The following is an 18,724-nucleotide window of genomic DNA, read 5'->3' as shown; positions in this document are numbered from 1 at the left end:
TCTAAGCACCTCTGTCAGGACTGGAAAGATGAGACCATAGCAGGATGAGGCTGCAGGTGTGCACGTGGCTAGTCTGAAAGTCACCCCATCTACATTCGGGACACATGACTGTGTATAACTATAACGTATGGCACTGAGAAAGTTTGTCTCTTCCAATTAATTTTTTTTAAAGCTCTCAGAAAGTACTGGTTGGTTCTTCTTATGAGTCTAATCCAACCATCACTGTTGTCTAACTCACTGGACCAGCTTCTGTATCTTGATAAATGTCGATAGAGTCACTCCATTGAATTAGCAGCTGATTATATCTGATTTACCATATAACAGGGTTAGGTCCATTTCCTGGCATGTAGCAGAAAGGCCTGATGGTCACCAAGCTGATCACGATTGCTTCTTTTTTTTTCTTTTTTTTTTTTTTAACGATTGCTTCTTAAATTGCAACCCAGATGGGTCACGCTAACATGTCCCCCAACTAAGGAGGACATCCAAGAAGACCTGGGCAAGACTTGACAAGAATCACCATGGCTGTCAAGAGCCCTTGACCCTCACCCAGGACCACATCACCCCTGATGCTGACATCTGAGGGTGCCCCCTTCCAGAGACCACTTGCCAAAGGCAGCAGGTGAGACCAGGATGCTCTGTGACAGGACAGATTGAGAAGCTCTCTGGTTTCAGAATCAGATGGACCTGGGTTCAAATCCCAACTCCTCCCTTGCGATCTCAGGCAGCGTGCTTTACCTCTCTGGGCCTCAGTTTCCTCATCTGTAAAATGGTTAACAATAGTAGTTGACCTGCTACGATGTCAAATGGGGAAGTGTGGCAACGTCAGGAACTCGGCCTCAGCCCCACAAAGCCAAGGGCTTTGCGGTATCACTGGCCTCACCGACCTGCTGCATTTGTAACAAGGCGCTCCTCTCTGGATGTGGTCATTTCAGAAGCGACGTCGATACCCGGCTGCTGGTCAAGTCCTCTGATCAATAAGGACAGGGAACTGGGCAGTCTGGGCAAGGAGCAGCCAAGTGGGCTCTGAGTCATCCAGGAGCCACAGGGACCACCACCCTCCCCCCACAGTGTAGTCTGGGGGAGCCTGGGCCTGGAGGGTCCTGGTATGTCAGTGTCCCCAAGATGGGATGGATGGCATTTAGCTCTTCTGACTCTGTGGGACTAGAAGGGGTCCCCCCACTCCCCCTCCCCTCCTTCCCATGGTGGGGAGAATGGGGGGGACCCCACTGTCATCCTGTTTACATACAAACCTGTGGGACCAGGGACCACCCCATTCAGGAAGCAAGGTGGTAACATATGTGCAGTGTAGCATCAGGCCACCGGGCAGTGGAAGCTGGCCCCTTCCGCCTCACCCTCCCCACCTCCACCCTGAACCCCGAGTAGGAGCCCAGCTAGACAGAGTGGCCAGAAGTCCCCACCTGCAGGACATGAGCCTTACCCTGCAGCCCAGCCAGGCCTGATTTTGAATCCTGAAGTGACCCCCCACCCCCACCCCCCCATCCAGGTAAATTAAAGCATTAGTCACTCAGTCATGTCCACCTCTTTCTGACGCCATGGACTATATAGCCCACCAGGTTCCTCCGTCCATGGAACTCTCCAGGCAAGAATACTGGAGCGGGTAGCCATTCTCTTCTCCAGGGGATCTTCCTGATCCAGGGATCAAACCCAGGTCTCCCATGCTGGAGGCAGATTCTTTACCAGCTGAGCCACCAGGGAAGCCAGAGGGACAGTTTTCTTCCTTCAGTGGTCGAATGAGAGGCCGAGAGCCCAGGCAGCTGGGGGAGAAGCTTCGAGGCCCGAGGAGGCCTGGAGGATCTGTTCTGTCTGTTCTGAGCCAGAAGCTACAGGCTCGGTGTTTAAAAACATTCGAATCAACAGAGGAACTGTTTATCAATATTTAAAAAAAGAAATGTAATGAGAGGTTGGCGCACCCTGAGGGCTCCAGGCCATATATGTCAAAGGCTCCCTTGATCTGGAGCCTGGGGGTGGGGGTATGGGGGGGAGGACAGGGTGAAAAGAGACCACAGACACTGGACTGCTATACCGCAAACCCCACTGGGCAGGGCTCCCAGTCGAGGCTGCTGAAAGCCACCGTGGTTGATGGAATGGCATTCACATGCATCCACATTTTTTCTTCTAGGTGGTTTTTCTTTCTAAACTTGGGAATACGGACATTCTATTTTAAGAACATTAATTACTGTCCAATTTTAATGTAACTAGTACGAACAAAAAACCCCAACTTTGAACGAAGGAAAGGACACAAAAGTAAATTTATGGGGTGATTCTGTGTTCACATCCCTCAAGACTGCCTGTGGACATCTGTCTAACGCATTTATTTCTGGTCAAGAAAAGTGAATACCTGGCTTTTCGGTGGTGGTTTCTGAAGAACGAGCTGAGGGCTGGCTGAATCTGCCTCGGAGACGCCAGCTCGGGCCACTTCAGGCCAGGATGCCTCCTCCAGGCTCAAAGAGGTAGTGTGAGGAAGGTAAAAATAGAGAGGGACTCAGCGGCAGCTTTGACACAAGGCTTTCTCATCCCAGGGACTGCCACGTAGGGCCCTCCTGTTTCAGCTATTCTAAGGGAAACAAAAAAAATTAAGACTATCTGAGAACTAAATAAAAACAGTGCTATATCTTAGCTACCTTTTTTATTTTTTCCGCTGCATTCTTCCACCTTTTCCCAAGTGCTCTTTTTGGCTCCTCTTTCCTCACCAAGCCAAAAATGGGATAAGTCTTCAGATCTGTCCTTGACCTCTTTCTTTCCTCCCCCTGCCTTCCTTGAGAATGGTGTCCACAGCTGTGGCTTCAGCTTGGGGTCCATGTGGCTACAGCCTTGTACGTTCCAGGCACTGACTGCCTCTTCGACAATCCCCCTCCCACCATAAGACCCCCACATCCTGCAACCAGATTTGGCATCTCTCTCTGGACGGTCACACTTGGGGTATGTTGCTGCCCCCACGTGTCAGTCCCCTTGGCCTTGTCAGTATGCAGGTGGCTAGGTCCCAGCCCCTTCAGAGCTCACCTGGGAGGCAGGGCTGGGAGCACTAATGCTCCCTGCAGGAGGCCCTAATACTGAACACTGGGGGAAATCAGGAGGGCTTCCCTGAGGAGGAGATTTTTCAGCTGAGGAGCTACCAGCCAAACAAGGTGGGGGGACTTCCAGCACGAGGGGACAGAATGAGGAAAGGCCTGCCCTCAGAGAGACACGGACCACAGAGGAAAGTCCTCCTCCACAAGCAGAGGAGGAGACTAGCAGAGAATGAACTGGGAGAGGACGGTGGGCTCAGGGCAGGGATTTTATTCTGGGGGCAGTGAAAGTGTGTTAAGCTTGGAAGGTGCTCAGGTTTGCATGCAGAAAGATCACTTTGGTTTCTGGGTGAGAACAGATGGTGGGGGGCCAGTCTGAAGGCACAGGTAAGATAAACTGAGCTTGGCCAGCATGACCCTCAACCCCTCCCTGGCCTCTGTCTGGCTCTTGTGGGTTCTATTCTTCCAAGCCTCACCAGCTGTCTGTCCAAGGCAACAGCCCCGTCCACACTCTGGTGCTAAGTTCCCCGGGGGGAAACGGAGGAGGGCATCAGAGACGGGAGGGTGGAGGCTACAAGGCTTCCCAGACCCCTGGGGTGTTCGTCCCCGGACTGCACATGCCTCTGTGGCATTCGGGAGTCCTGGGTGGGGGGTCAAAACCTGAGCCAGGAGGGGGCCATCGATAAGTCTTCCCCACAGAGTCTGGGCTCTGCCACTCTCTAGCTGTGTGACTCGGACAAGTCACTTACCCTCCCCAAGCCTCTGTTTCCCTCTCCAAGTATGGGAACAATAATACCCAACCTTCCCAGGCTGTGTAGAGAATTAAACAAGTGGTTCTGCATGCAATATCCTCAACACAGTTCCCAGCACAGTGGGTGCCCCCTAAACGTGGGCGATGGTGATGGTGCGACCTCAGCCAGCCGCAGGCGCTAGGCACTGCGGCCACCCACGGGCGCTCACACGGGTCCTTTCACCTTAAGGCAGCCTAATCACTGCACTAGTTCAAACAGTGGGGAGTTTTCTCACAGCTCCTGCTGTGCCACCTGGAAAGTACAGAGGGAACTGAACCTTCTGGAATTTCCGGAACTGAACCTGGCTAGAAACCATTTTATTATTTCAACCAAGGTTCCCTGGGTGCCTCTCAGGGACTGGGCTCAGTGCTTGCTGCTTTGGGGGCTCTGGGCTGCCAGCACAAAGCCCAGTGGGGGGGCGACTGAAGGGAGGGGCTTGAGAGCTGCAGTGCTGAACCTTAGAGGCTGGGTGCCGGGTAGACCAGCTGGGGAGGGTGTTCCAGAACAGGGACAGCATGTGCAAAGGCACAGAGGCGTGAAAGAGCATGGCGTGTTCCAGGAAAGGGGAAAGCCACAGGCTGAGGCCATCCGAATGCATCCATGGCAGAAACGAGGCTATGGAGGGCAGGGCCCCCAAATCAGGCAAGGGAGGCGGATTTTCTGAGTGTGGAGGGAGATCTGAGGCGCTGGCCAAGGGCAGGAGGAACTCAGACTGCTTGTGGTGGGGGTCACGGGCTTGGACTTGCAGCATGAAGGGGCCACACGTAGGCTGTGTGGCCTACATGGGGGCTGTGCCACCATGCCGGCAAGAAATGAGGAGGCCTGAGTGGAGATGACAGCCAGAGAAGGGGGAAGCAGGGACTGAAAATGGACAGCAGAGCTGGGAGGGACTGCCTCCAGACAGGACAAGGTGAGGGAGAGGAAGAGGCCAAGGAACAAGTCTCTGCCCACAAGACTGCAGGGGCCGGGCCTGTCCTGTGGGGCTGGGAGCAGGGAGGGCAGGGGGCAGGGGGAGGCGGTATCCCTGGGGCCAGGACTCTGGCCCCTGCCTTCCCTCCACTGCTTTCAATCTCCTCTCTTTCTCTCTTCTTTAAGTGCCACCAGTAGGAAACCAAATACTTTTTAAATTGTTTAATATATTTCCTTGTTTTTCAGTTCAGTTCAGTTCAGTCACTCAGTCGTGTCCGACTCTCTGCGACCCCATGAACTGCAGCACACCAGGCCTCACTGTCCATCACCAACTCCCAGAATTTACCCAAATTCATGTCCATTGAGTCCGTGATGCCATCTAACCATCTCATCCTCTGTCATCCCCTTTTCTTCCTGCCCTCAATCTTTCCCAGCATCAGGGTCTTTTCATGTTTTTACTGTAAAAAAAAAGTAAGTGGAATGTTTTCTATTTCTTCCTCAAACAGAAAAGCAAAATTACCTACACATGGGCATTAATGTGCATGAATCTCTTGATTTTTATGTTCCCTTGATGCATTAAAATAAAAGGGGGAAGGAAGCATTTCAGGCACCAGGATGAGGTTTGGCAACATCCTTTGGTGCCCAGCTGGCCCTGGGTACCCTCCCCTCACCAGGAGAGCGCCCAGGCTGGCGGCCACAGCCAAGCTCATTACTCAAGGACTCAAGTGAGACTCTGACATTACAGCTCTTTACCTGTGGGATCTGCCAAACTTCCCTTAAAACCAGAGGGCAAGTTCTCAAATCCCAGGACGATGACATTTTGATAAAGTTAAAAAAAAAAAAAAAATGCTGATCTCACTTTGCAAGACAAACAGCTAATAAAACAAGATCTTTTTTGGTAACCACCCATACAGCAATCAACCTGTCACTCGGAAGGCTGTTTCCTGAGAGGTGTGAAATGAGGCCACCCTGGCGCGCCATGGGAACAGAGAGCCCCCACCCAGAAGACACTTGCCACCCCAAAACAGGGAAATAATCCAATTTAGAGCACAGGAAATACACAGCTAATTAGCTGCTCAATCAATACTGACTTTTGGAAGACGAGCAGGAGATAACTTCCAGTGTTTACATGCAGCCGCGCACACGACACGAATATATCTCACCTGTTTCTTTTTAACTCTATTCCTATTGGGAACAAAACAAAAAAGCGTTTCCCACCCTGGGGGCTTGCAGACTGAGCTGCACCAGGGAGCCGTTCTGTGCTGCAGCCGTTCAAGTAAGAACTTGAAGGGTCAACAGCAACAAACATCAAAAGGACAGGTTTTAGTCATAAAATGAATCCCCTCTGTGCCCATCTGAGGTCAGAATCAAGACCCTCCCCTCATTCACTCCATCCTCCCATCTCTGCTTCATGTTTTTTTCCACCTTTATTTCCCTTAGCCCTAATTTTCCCACTCCTTAAAAAAAAAAGTCTTAGTACATTGCACATAGAACATCTTTTTAAAAACAAGATGTAATAAATCTTAGTTAATCAGAATCTCCCTCAAAGCAGCTCTAACTGCACAGTTCTGAGTTAAACTTGAAAGAGAAGCAGTTACCACAAGCTAGGTGCTGAGCAGCCTGTCTCCACACAGTGGACCCTCAAGAAACCTCAATTAACTTGTTTTTTAGATGATGGAATCTGCAAAGCCTCAGGAGCAAGTAAGGCGAACTTAGTAGTAACTACTTTGAAAGAAATACATAACCAAAATACTATTAACGGGAACAGATCAGAATGACAACAACAACAAATGGCTGTAATTCCATGACTATAAAAGAACTGAAAACATCTGGATGTAGCAGTTTGCATAACTGAAACAAAAGAACAAAGGAAACAGTGATGTTGAGGATAAAAGAAAACATCCAGCCAGAAATGGAGACACAGAAAACAAAAGAGAAGCGTAAATAACTGATTTGGAAAATGGGAAATGGGGTCGAAGCCCAAAAAATAGGAGACAGAGTGATGAATGGGGTGGGGTATATGATGAGGGAAACATCTGGAAAGAAATAATACAAGAAAAGTTTCCAGAGATGAAAAAACAGTTCAGCCTAGAACTAAAGTACACACACTGTGCCTTCCAAGTCTGACTCTCAAGGAAAGAAAGAAACATTTGCCAGTTATATTTTTGAATGATAAATTATCTGGCAAGCTGAAATGAAGACAGAGAGGTTCTTTTGAAATTAAAATGACGAAAGGACTAACATCTTGAGAGCTGAAGCTGAACCTGAGGGGAAAACGTGCAATTCTACCTATATATTAGTTATGCTCTGAAACAAGATTTGCTCTGCACAAGTGAAAAGAAACAAACTCCTCTCACCAGTCACACCTAGTAGTTATTCTGGGATACTTTTGCAACCCTGCTAAGGTCCCAACCAAACGCATAGACTGGCCATCTCAGCTTGCCTTTCCAGCCATGCCTCTTCCCTTATCTTTGTGTTGGGTTTCTAGGGGTAACTCCTTCACCAGAGTTCAGTCAAGACATTTCCCCAAGGTCAGCAGTTGCTTCCTACCCTCACCTCAAGGGATTTCTGCCAACCTAACTTAGTCTCAGGTCTGCATGAAGTCTGACTCTGACACTCAGTTAAAGGGCTGTGTGACTTTGTGTAAGTTACCAAACCTCTCTGGGCGTGAACCTTGTTGAAAGTAACCTGACTCCAACATCATCATGTGGATAAATAAATCAACCTCCTTGGTGCTAGAACCTTTGCAAACATTATTTCTGAACCTATGAAGTCAGTGTTGTTATCCTCATTTCAAGAAAGTAGAAATGGAGACTTGGTGAGATGCCCTGCTTGATGCCCACTACTTACTGGTCTTGGGAGCAGATCCATCCAACTCCACAGTTGGTTCTGCTGCCCGGGCAGGCTGTGTCTCAGGACAGGTAGAGGTATCCAGGAACTCGGACCAAGCTCCGTGCATCTGGGCACATGGTCTCACTTGGAGCAGCACGTCCATCAGGGGTCATCCCAGGTGCTGGTCTGTGGTCTAGGGGCCTGTGGGCTTGAGGCTCACGGTGGACAAGCAGGCAGGCGTGTGCTTAGGACCACTGCTGGCTCGGCAGACACTGCCTGGCTGTGCTGGGTAAATGGCCCACTTTCCATGCCCGCCACCCCTCCCCCCGCAAGACCCTCCCACTGCCTATTTAAGCAACAGGCCCTGACTCCACTGGCCCCAGACACCGCCAGCTTCCGGAGCTAGGAGAGCAGTGCTGCAGGCCTCGCTCACTCAGGATGAAAGGCCCCTCTGTTTCACCATTTCCTACCGGTGCGTTCTGAATTATGATGCTAAGCTGGGTTGTAGTGGGAGCTGATTCTGCTCACCTAGGAGTGAACTGAGATGTATAACTGGCAGAAGGAGGTTCTGATTGAATTTTTCCCATTTCTAATCCCTGACTTGATGTGATCTTATTTTCAAAGAGGGAGAAAGGCTGTAGTTTGTTAAAGGACAGAGGGGAGCATATTTCAAAACAAGGTCTGGCTCAGAATACCAGTGCTCTGACATGTTTTTCTTTTGAGAAAAGAAAAGGTCCTGTAATCTCAAGGTTGCAGAGATTCCACTTCCCCTCAGGAAAACCTCCCTAAATAGTTAGTTCCTGTCATTTAATTTTATTTTGAAAAAAAAAAACACACAGGGGATTTTTCAGACGAGTCTGGGAGGGGAGAGATGCTATGCAGCCTGTGGGGGATAAGATGGGGAACATCTAAGGACAAAGACCCTCTTTAACAAATCTCTCATTGAGAGACGAGGTGGGAGCTCCTCACTGCTCGCGGAGAAGGCGGTGGGAGCTGAGAGCCACACAGGTTGGGAAGGCTCCGGAGAGGAATGCCTCTTTTATGTCCACTTCCAGATGCATGCCAGCCTGTGGTCTAGGGGCAGGTCAGCCCAATGAGAGGGTGAAAGAGAGAGGAGAGGGTGGGTTATCAACTTACTGAGGGTGAGGAGGCCGGCATCCAGGGCACAGGGGACAAGGCAGCCCCTGGAGGCCAAGACAGTAGGCCATCCTCTAACCTCTCAGCAGAGTGGACTCCCCATACCACAGGTGGAGCGGGAAGACTGGCAAGGAAATAAGCTCATCAGGAAACTCAGGAAAAGAAGCCAGGAAATAAGCCAGGGTGTCCCCATGGAAACAAGGGCCCCCTCCTGCACAGTGAGGACCTAGGGCTCCTCTGGCGTCCTTCTTCCCACTCTGATCTGGTAACATTAGTCCCTGTGCTCACTAGGTCCTGGCCATGATCATCCAAGACCCTGTAGTGACCCCCAGTGTTACAGGGGACGGGGTATCTGAGGCTCAGAAGTTAAATGACTTGTCCAAGACCTTTCAGCCGGCTAGAATACTGGTCTCACTGGAGCTTTTCCAGTGGGACCCTAATCAGGAGGGCGCCAACTATTTCCCAAGTGAGAAGACACACCTTCCAGCTCTACTCAGGCTTGAGGGCAGAGGGCTTGGGACACAAATTTCAGGTTCCTCTGAAACAACGTGGGTGATTTGCAAAATAAGTGTAACTAAAGGACAGAGGCTGATCCACAGGGACCCTGGGGAGTGAGTGACGTCTGCCTTGCCTGCGATGGGAGGGTGGTTAAGAGGGCTCTGCGCCGCCGGCAGCAGGACTGGCTTGAGAAAGTGGAAGACCAACGAGCTCCGCGCGGGGTGTGGGCTGGGCGGAGACAAAAAGCCAGGGATTCAGCTGGAAAGTCGCGGGCGGGACTTGGGGTTGGAAGGTGGGACTAAAGAGCTAGGACTCTGCCTGAGGCCCGGGGGCGCGGCCAGAGAGCTCTTGCCTAGGGCCAGGTTTCAGGAGGCGGGGCCAGAGAGTCAGGCCAGGCAGTGTCCGAGGCCCAGGGGCCGGGACCAGAAATCGGGGCGGGTCGGGCACCTGAGGCCGGGGCGGGGCTAGAACGGCGGGGCGGGGCCAGAGAGCGAGCCCGGGCCCAAGAGACCCTCCAGGGGCGTGAGTGTCTGGGCCCGCCCGATCCACCGACTGGGTCAGCAGGGAATGGGGGCAGCCGGTGGCTTCGTGTCTAAAGGTCTCCGCGCACACGAGTGCCCTCCCAAAGGCCCCCCTTCCGAAGACCCCACTGGGTTCACGAAGTGTCCCCGCCGAGCCCTCCCTCTGCCGGTCTGTCTCTTCAACTCCTTATCTGCTGCCAAACGGCTTCCTCCTCCCACCCACCCCTGTCCCAGTAGCCACGGCCCCTCTTTTTCCGGGTCTGGGTTCAGCTCTCCACCCCCCCCCCCCGCCCTCAGGTATCTCGTGAGGCTGAGATTATACAAAGTTCCTGGGAAGAGCTCTGATTGCTCTAGCTTCAGTTATCAGATCAAACCCAGGCCCCGCTGCTGGCGCTCTGAACTCGCCTCTCCCCGCCCCGCGCGCTGCACAGCTCTGGGCTGGTCTGGAACAGCACAGCTGTTCACAGGGAAGCCTCATGCCTCCCACGCACAGAGCCCTCCCCACCTGTCAACCCGCATGTCCCCAGCCTGTCTGTCCCACAAACCTCCGCCCGCACCCCTTCTGGCTGAACTTCGAGGGGACCGCGGGGCCCACACCCTCTCCTTGGCGACGTGGAGGGTGTGGCGATGCCTCCTGCACAGGTGCGGCCCCTCGGTCTTTGTACCTGGCTCACCTGTACTGGGCTGCTGGGTGACTGTTGAGTTCCAGGCACGTCTGTGAACCGTTCATTTCTTTTCAGGTCCTTGACTCCGAAGTGAGTGCTCCCTCTTCCGCCAGAAAGACCAGAAGCTCCCAGCGGCGGCTCCTCAGGTATGAGGGGCTTCTGGAAGGGAGAGGGAGATGGGAGAGGACCCTTCAGGCCTCCCTTCATAGATTACTTATTCACATTTTATATAAAGAGGTGCTGTCTGAGATTGAGAAAAGGTTCTGCTTCTTGGATAAAAAGTTTGAAAACACAGTTCTTGGGTAAGCAGTCTGGGGCAAAGAGTTTGCTCCCATTCTGAACCCAGCCTGTGGTTCAGTGCCTGCAGAAAGGGGTATGTCTGACACACGCACATCTATGGAGACTGAAAATGCAAACTCCTTCAATAAGGAGGAAAAAGATGGAGGCACAGTATTTTGCAAAAATGAAGGAATACAATTTAAATATTCTGGAAAATATAATCAGATATCATTTCCCACTGAACTATTAAAAAAGAATTTTTTAATGCTAATACCTAGAGCTGGCAAGGATACTGTAAAACAGGCACTCTCAAATGACCTTCGAGAAAAGCAGTGTGGCAATGTGTATCAGAAGTTTTGAACTTTACCTTGTAATTCTAGTCTTGAATCCATCTCAGAGAAATAATTCAAACCTTTAGAATAAAAGTGGAAACTAGAAACACAGAGACCCCTGGAAAGTTCAGAACATCAGTCCAGTAGCCAGGACAGCGAGATCATTTTAAGAACCTGCTCCCTCCCAAATATGCAGATTAGATGCTTTCTTGGTTTCTGGGGAGGTCACCAAGCTGGGGGAAGGGAGATATGGGGGCTCAAGGTGATGATGACTAGATGGAAAAACAAAAAGGGAGCTGGATGAGGCTGGCAGTTCCCATGGAAGATTACTGGGGTCTTCATTAAGGGCTCAGTGGGGGTAGGTGACAAATGTAACCTTCAGGGACTGAAAAGGGAGGGGTAAGAACAGGCAGGACAAGGGGGATAGTGTGGTGAACTTGTCCCAGAGGTAGGGGGGCTTGGTGCTGGACAGCGCTCACTTGCATATTTTGCATGTGTTTGCATATCATTTGTATTTAATCTTGGCGGAAATGCAGAGAGGAAAGGAAAATTGAGATCCGGTGACCAGGCTGCACCGCTTAGGGACTGCTGTTTACTTTCCGAGTTTCCGTTTTCTCATCTGTAAATGGAGCCAATGGTATCTGGTTGGGGTGGTTGTACCGTGTAGATGCACCATTCAGTGTCAAGAGCTCACTCTGGGAGGTGTGTTCTGTGCAGCATCTGCTCAGATGTCCCATGAGGTGGATGTTGGTTCTGCTTCTCTGAGGCTCATTTCTAGTCTCCCTTGTGTCTCTGCCATGGACGGGCTCGTAGCCACCGCCCCCCCCCTCCCCCCCCCCCCCCCCCCCGCCCCAACACCCCGCACAGAGAGACAGTATGGAAGGGAGGGAGGGGGAGCATGAGTCTGAGGTCCTGATGGGCCACCCAGGATGAGCTGGATTGCTGAAGCCACCCAGGCCTGCAGGGGGCAGGGCTGTCGCCTGTCAGTCAGTCATCAGGGGTTCTAAGTATCTGCCTACAGTGCCCAACATACAGGTGGTGGGATAAAATACTGAGTGACTGCAAGGGGAAAAAGGAGCTCGAATTTCCCAGGACTGGAGGTTGAAGTGGGTGGATGAGCTCCCAAGCAGGTGGTGTCACCATGTGGGCAGGGTCCCTGGCCCTGCAAACACCTCACTGGGCCACACACAATAAGCCCTCCCTCCCTTTGTGTGAGGGATGGGATTTGCCAATGTTGCTCAAGCCTCCCCTCTTTGGGTCTTTGTCTAGCGTGGTAGATCTGAGCATGTGGGAGGCTGGTCATCCTTCTGGTCTGCAGCCAGCACATGGGTAATAAATGCTCGGAAACTACCAGCTGTCAGGAGAGAAACAGCTCGTTTGGCCGGGTCAAAGGTCTCTAGTTACCCCTGGGGCCACAGAGGAGGGGACTGGCGGGGGTTGGTTATAAAACCATCATCGTGACTTCCAAGCCCTGAGCCTCTGCCGAGGCCTTGTCCCTTTGCACAAATAGCTGCAAGGAAACCACCTCAGCAGAGGCATGGAGCATGGGAAGGGCTTGGGGGGAAACTGCGCAGGTTGGGTGGTGGTGGGGATACCCTGGGACTTCACAAGTAGGTAGGGTCACTGAGCAATCAGGCTGCTGGGCCTCACCTGCTCATTCCTGCCAGGTGCATCTCCCTGGGGTCAGCAAGGACCACTAAGAGTTTAGTGGGCAAGCAATGTGGTCCTATGTGTAGTTTAGAAAGATGCCACCAGCTGCCACAAGGACCAAAAAGGGAGACCAGCTCCAAGATCAGGTGGTGGCTGTCACAGGGTCTAGGTAGGACAAGGTGAGGCCTGAATTGGGTGTGGCCAATGGGAATGGATGCCAGGGATTAGGGAGGCAGAACCATGGGCTAGTGAGAGGAGGGGGTGGGTATGGAAGAGGTCCAGGGACCTAGGACTACTCAGGAGACAGAGCTGGTATTGGGGAAGTGGAAGAAGACAAATGATAAACTTTTAAGAGAAGATGGAGAGCTGGTCAACCACTTAAAGTCATGGGATCAGAGATCAGGAGAGACACCTGGGAATAGGTGACCCACAAAAGATCAACCAAGAGAAGAAGAGGCAGGGGAAGGTCCAGCACTTCCAGGAGGTGGGCCAGGGAGGAGGGAACAACAAAGGGCTCAGAGAAAGAGCAGTCCCAAGGGCAGGGAGGGAACGAGAAGAACAGAGGTCCAGGACCAGAGGAAAGGCTGAGGGACAGATGAAGGAAAGCAGCTGAGGCCTGTTAGGCCTGTATCTTAGAGCAGATCTCATTGAAACTGCATAGACTGTTTTCTCAGTGGTGCTGATCTCTGTTCCGGAAATTTTCTTTCCACATCTCTACCAGAAAGGCCAGTAAGACACCCTGTCCACCTTCTGTCCAGCAGTGGGGGGAAGGTGCAGGTAGCCTCAAGTTGGGGGCTGCCCAGACTCCCAGCTTACCAGAGGGTCACAGCCAGAGGGTCACTCAGTCCTCCCAGAGCACAGCCAGCACGCACCGTGTGCTCTCACTATTCTGAGACCCAGAATGGGATGCTAACAGGACATTCTAAGCACTTAAGTGAAACAAACCCAACGAGGGTAAACTGCAAGTGAATGCATTGGCCCCTCTCTCAGGGCCAGTTTCCATAGCTGCCCCTCCCCTGGTGTCTCCTCCTGGCCTGAAACCTGGGTCACTGTGGCCACCAAGGGCGCAGGCTGTCAGGCCGAACTCCTGAGTGGCCCTGTCTCCCTCGTGCCTGCTTGCAGTTCTCTCCACCTCACTTCCCTCTGTTGCTCACTGCTTGCTCCACCCACCACCCACCACTTTCCTGTCTCCATCTAGAAGGACACCCCCACACTCAAATATACATACCTAGAAAGCAAGGCTCTGCCCCCAGGAATTCTGGGGCAGAGTGAAATGCCCCAAGCAGTCAGGGTGCTGCCTCTGACTCACAGGGAATGGAAGCCAAGCACCCCCAGCCTCCCTGGGCTCTGACCCCCCAAGCTGCTGGCTTCATCTCAAAGCTCCCTCTTCCCATCCCCTGCAGGCCCAGCGTGGCCCCTGGGACCAAGCTGTCTCACCAGCGGTGCAGTACTCTGGCCCCTCTGAGACACCCATCGCCTTCACTCACAGCTTGCGGGGCAGAGGTAGTCACTCAATCCCACCCCACTGCAAGGGGACCAGGAGATGCAGTCTTGGCCTGACGCCCACAAAGTAGGCCCAGAGGAAGTAAGGCTTCCTAGGCTTGCAGGCAGGATGTAGGCTAAAGGGAAGAAAAGCCTATCTGGATCTTCACAAAGGCAAAGGATGCTTATCTTTTTAAGTCAGTCACTGTCTACACTAGCACGTCTACACCAGCCATCTGGGGACATGTGGTCTCCAGCCAAGAGTTCTTTTCTCCCTTTTCCGAAGTATATGATTCAGCAGCAGGTGTAGACAGGGCACCACTACCAGAGAGGCAGGGGTTCATTGGAACCCAGAGGCTCAGAAGACCCTTGGAAGCAGGTTTGGTGGCAGCAATTAGAGGGGAGTTGGGGGGCTATAGACCCGCAAGACAGCTTCCCTGTTGGTCTTTGCTGTGGACAAAAACTAATTCACAGTCTTATGCAAATGAAGCTCTATGTTCCACTCCCTGGGGTAGCAGACAGCAGCCCCGAATCCCCTCCCAGTTATATCTTCTGGAGCAGGCCCAGCACAGCCCCGCAGGCAGGTCAGCGGCCTCCCTAAGCAAGTAGTCCATGGTTCAGCCTGAGCTGGGCCATCCTCCTTCAGGAGGTCTTCTGGTTGGTTCTTTCAGAGCCAAGGCCTCCTGTGGTACCCTGAGCAGAGGGAGGACCTGAGGAGGGCAGTGGCCAGGGTCCCAAGATCTCTGAAGGGGCCCAGGACAAGGGCCTCAGCCCTCAGTGGTGAGTGCGATCCAGTCACAGCCCAGAAACTCAGCCCTTGGGCCCAGCTGCCCAGGGCTATGCCAGAGGCTTGTGAGACGCTGATGCCCGATTTTATTTACTCATCTGCACTGATTTGCTTTTTAATCTTTGCATGAATTCTCCTCTCTATGACTCAGTTTGTTAAATGTTCTTTGCTTGGAAAACCTGAGGTTGAGTGTGAAGTGATTCCCTTCAGAAGAATCTTAGCAAGTCCCTGCCGTGTCAGGGAGGTGTATTGTCTTCATCTGTGTTCTCTGGTGCCTTGAAATGCCCGCATGCCGCTCAGCCGGCCAAACCATTCCAGGAGGAAACGCTGTACTTGAAATGCAGCTGAACACTGAGTCTGCATAAATCCTGCCATTTGTGTGGACTTGTATTTAAAGCTCTACTCCCACAGAAAGTATGCTGTCACTTGTTCTTAAGTGAAGTGTGTTCCCAGCCTTGTTCGGCTCAGGAACCATTAACATCAGTTCTCGTGTCAGGGCAGCAGGGACTTTGCTGGGACGGAAGCCTCAACAGCAGAGCCTGAAAGAAGCGAGGTTCCTCCTAGTGTTGGTCCCTGAGGAGGGCCTCTCCTGAGGTGGAGGTGGCGCTGGGCAGCAGGGAGCTGGTTGGGGGCTGGTAGTCAGTCAGTCACGCAGCAGATACCCCAGGGCTCACCTGAGGCAGGTGACGTGACCTGCTGGAGAGTTCCAGGATCCCCAGCTTCTGGCCACTTGCCAGGTGAGGCTCAGGTGTAGACCTCAGCACCCAGAAGGCTCAGAGCTCTTGAAGTAAGAGGCCCAGGCCCATCCAGACGCTCGGCTATTCGCACGTGGTCTCTCCAGTAGTCACAACTGCCTGCTCCGGTCCTGTCCTGTCAAAGCCAAGTGGAGCAGACCCTGTGAACGGGGCAATCTCAGACCTGATATTCATCGTGCAGGAAGCCCTCACCCCCCAACAAAGCCCCTACCCTGGGCTCAGCCACCATGAGGGCACAGGACTGGTGGGCACGTGTGGGGTCCAGCCCTCAGCAGACTCTCGGCAGATAGATCTGGCTGCAGACAGGTGCTTGAGCCTAAGACAAGGGTACATGGGAAGAGGAGAAGATGCCATTCAGGATGGCTCAGGTGTGGATTTAGATATCAGCCATCATCCAGCCTTCTCCTTAATGGCCCCCTTTTCAGTTACCAATAGATGATTCTGGAATGGCAGGCAATAGAGGGCTGGGTGGCCAGATCTTCAAACTCAGCCCCCTCCCACGATGGAGCCCACACTCCCAGGGCAACTGACCTATGACCTTGGAGCACAAGGTCCTGAACCCAGAGGCACCACAAACACTAGGTGGTATGGGGTACCCCGGTGCATCTACCTCCAACCTGCTTAAGATTTGCTTTCCAGTCATGCAGAAACTGACTTTATCTGGGCTTTCTGAGCTCTGACATGGAAATGCCGAGGCTGACTGAAGGAGTGCCACAGAGCTGCTTGCAGCCTGTTCCTATTCTCAGAAACCACATGACGCATTAATAGCTCCCCTGGAAAGTTTCTTTTTGAAAATTTTATCACCCCTCTACCTGCGTCTGGCTTCTGCAGAGGCCTGTGACTTGGGCTTGCACGAGCAGCCCACAACAGACAGCCCTGCCCAGAGATGGAGGCCCCGGCACCCCCTGCACCATCCCTGCCCCTCAGGTGGGAGAGCAGGGCATACTTTGTCAAGCAACTGACCACACCAGGAGGAAACTTTGACGGTTCCAGCTGTATCTTCAGGGCCTTTGCTACAAGGAAATTAATAGTAGTAGTAGTAATAAAATGGGCTTCTCTGGTGGCTCAGTTGGTAAAGAATCTGCCTGCAATGCAGGAGACCCAGGTTCGATCCCTGGGTCAGGAAGATTCCCTGGAGAAGGAAATGGTAACCCACTCCAGTATTCTTGCCTGGGAAATCCCACAGACAAAGGAACCTGGCGGGCTGCAGTCCAATGGGGTTGCAAAGAGTCAGACATGACTGAGACCACCACCACCACAGTAATAAAATATTACAGTCTTCCCTCAGTATCCACAGGGGATTGGTTCCAGGCCCTCCCACAGATATCAAAGCCCACAGATGCTCAGGTCCCTTAAGGTCGGCTCTCTGTGACTGCAGGCTCCACATCCATGGATATGGAGAACTGAGAAGCCACAGAAACCGAGGGCTGACTGTACTGGAGATGTGTGAGGCACTGTGCCAAGTGCTGCCCATCTGTCATCTCCAACTACCCTGAGGTGTTACCATGTGTGCTTAACGGATGAGGAAACTGCAGCGCAGAGGCAGGCAAGCAGCCTATCCAGTATCGGCAGGACTTGAACCTGGCATGGCTGACACCAGGGTTTGTGTCTGGCTGTCTCTTGAGGGATGCTCATGGGGCACAAACCACAGGCGCCAGGTCTTGCCAGGCCTTCGGGGACTCAGGAGAGAGACTCCCCCTTTGCCCAACAGGCAGGCCAGGGGGCACCACAGGAGGTTTGCACAAGAAGGGAACTGATGAGAATTAAGTTTTAGAAAGATCAAGTAGAAGGTTGATATTAGACCGGATCCTTTTAGTGGCAGAAACCCAACTCAAACTGTCTAGAGAGAGGAAAAGGGCATTTTGCCAACCCATTAATTAGAAACTCTGGGGGCTGTGTTGGCCTCAGGCACAGGGAAACTGAAGCTCAAAGGTGTCACCAGGACTCAGCCTCATTCTGCAGCCCTAAGGTCTATTTTCCTCCAAACTGGATTCACTCTCCAGGAAGGCTCTGGAAGCTTCAGGCTCTTAGTGCTTCCATCTCAGAGAAAATGCAGGCCTCTTGCCTGAGGGGTCCAGAAAGAGCTAGGGTCATGTGACCATGCAGTTGGAGGTCAAGAGGTTGTGGTGCTGAGTGGCCTGGTAGGGCTCACTGCCCCCCACCCAGATGGCTGCGGGGCAGACAAAAGTGGGTCGCCACAGTCAGAGAGCTGGAGCCAGCTAAGATTTGGGCCTGTGCTGGTGCTTGAGGCTCCACTGGGAGCTCCCAGGGTGGTGGGGGCCAATGTGCAAACTGGCACATGCCTGATGAGATGGGCAGATGGGGGTTTGCAAGGGAGGGAGAGTGTAGGAAGGGCAGGGAGGCTGGGGAGGGCTACAGGAAGGGGAGGCAGGGACTTTGGCTCTGGAGGGGTGAACAGGCATCTACCTGGCACCGCTGTGTCGGCAGAAGGCGTTGCTAAGCACATGTGTGGACACTGGACCCCAGTCCCCAGGTCTGCTTCTGGGACTTGGCTTGCAAGGATTAGCCCGGATTTGTCTGACCTGCTTCACTCGGAAAGGCATCCTCTTCCATTGTTCTTTGTGTCCTCCCAGCCACGAGCTGACTCCAAGTTTCAGCAGCTCAGAGCTCATGTTGCCATGCCAACCCCTCCCAGCAGGCATCCAGGCAGAAATGGGCCGCCCCGATCTCAGCACTGCCAGCTAGGCGAGCACATTCTGATAATTGTATTGGAGCAGTCTTCTCCACCTTCCTTGAGGAAACTTGGGGCTTGGCCCAGCTCCACCTAGACATGAGCCTATGGACACGATGAGGATACGAGGAGATCCCACTGCTCCAGTACTCTCAACCCTGCTGCCAGGAAGAGCGCTCAGCAGGCATGAGGACCAGATGGAAGTGAGGGAGGGACTGGGTCCAGCCTAGCCCCACATGGGCAACACCTGACTCTCACTGATCCTCAGAAGTTCCCAGAGCAAGGCTTAGAAATCCCGGAAGATGGCGTGGGCTTCCTCAGAGCGGGCAGGGCTTGCCTTCACCAGCAGGACTGATCTGGCTTACTCA

The 18,724-nt window shown here is 52.8% G+C and overlaps 1 protein-coding gene across 3 annotated transcripts in view; it reads left to right on the top strand.

Annotated features, from left to right (window-relative positions):
- SMPD3 (sphingomyelin phosphodiesterase 3) overlaps positions 1-18,724 on the top strand; it is an 83,682-nt gene that overhangs the window by 46,607 nt on the left and 18,351 nt on the right. The window contains exons 1-2 of one of the 3 annotated variants that reach the window (XM_061138800.1): positions 9,749-9,883; positions 10,455-10,525. The gene's annotated coding sequence lies outside the window, so the exon portion shown is untranslated. Of the gene's footprint in view, positions 1-9,748; positions 9,884-10,147; positions 10,357-10,454; positions 10,526-18,724 lie in introns of those variants that run through there. The other 2 variants (XM_061138799.1, XM_061138801.1) reach the window with 2 other exon arrangements.

This window comes from Dama dama, chromosome 4, assembly GCF_033118175.1.
Source record: "Dama dama isolate Ldn47 chromosome 4, ASM3311817v1, whole genome shotgun sequence".
Taxonomy (NCBI): domain Eukaryota; kingdom Metazoa; phylum Chordata; class Mammalia; order Artiodactyla; family Cervidae; genus Dama; species Dama dama.
This window is presented reverse-complemented; position numbering and strand designations above follow the sequence as displayed.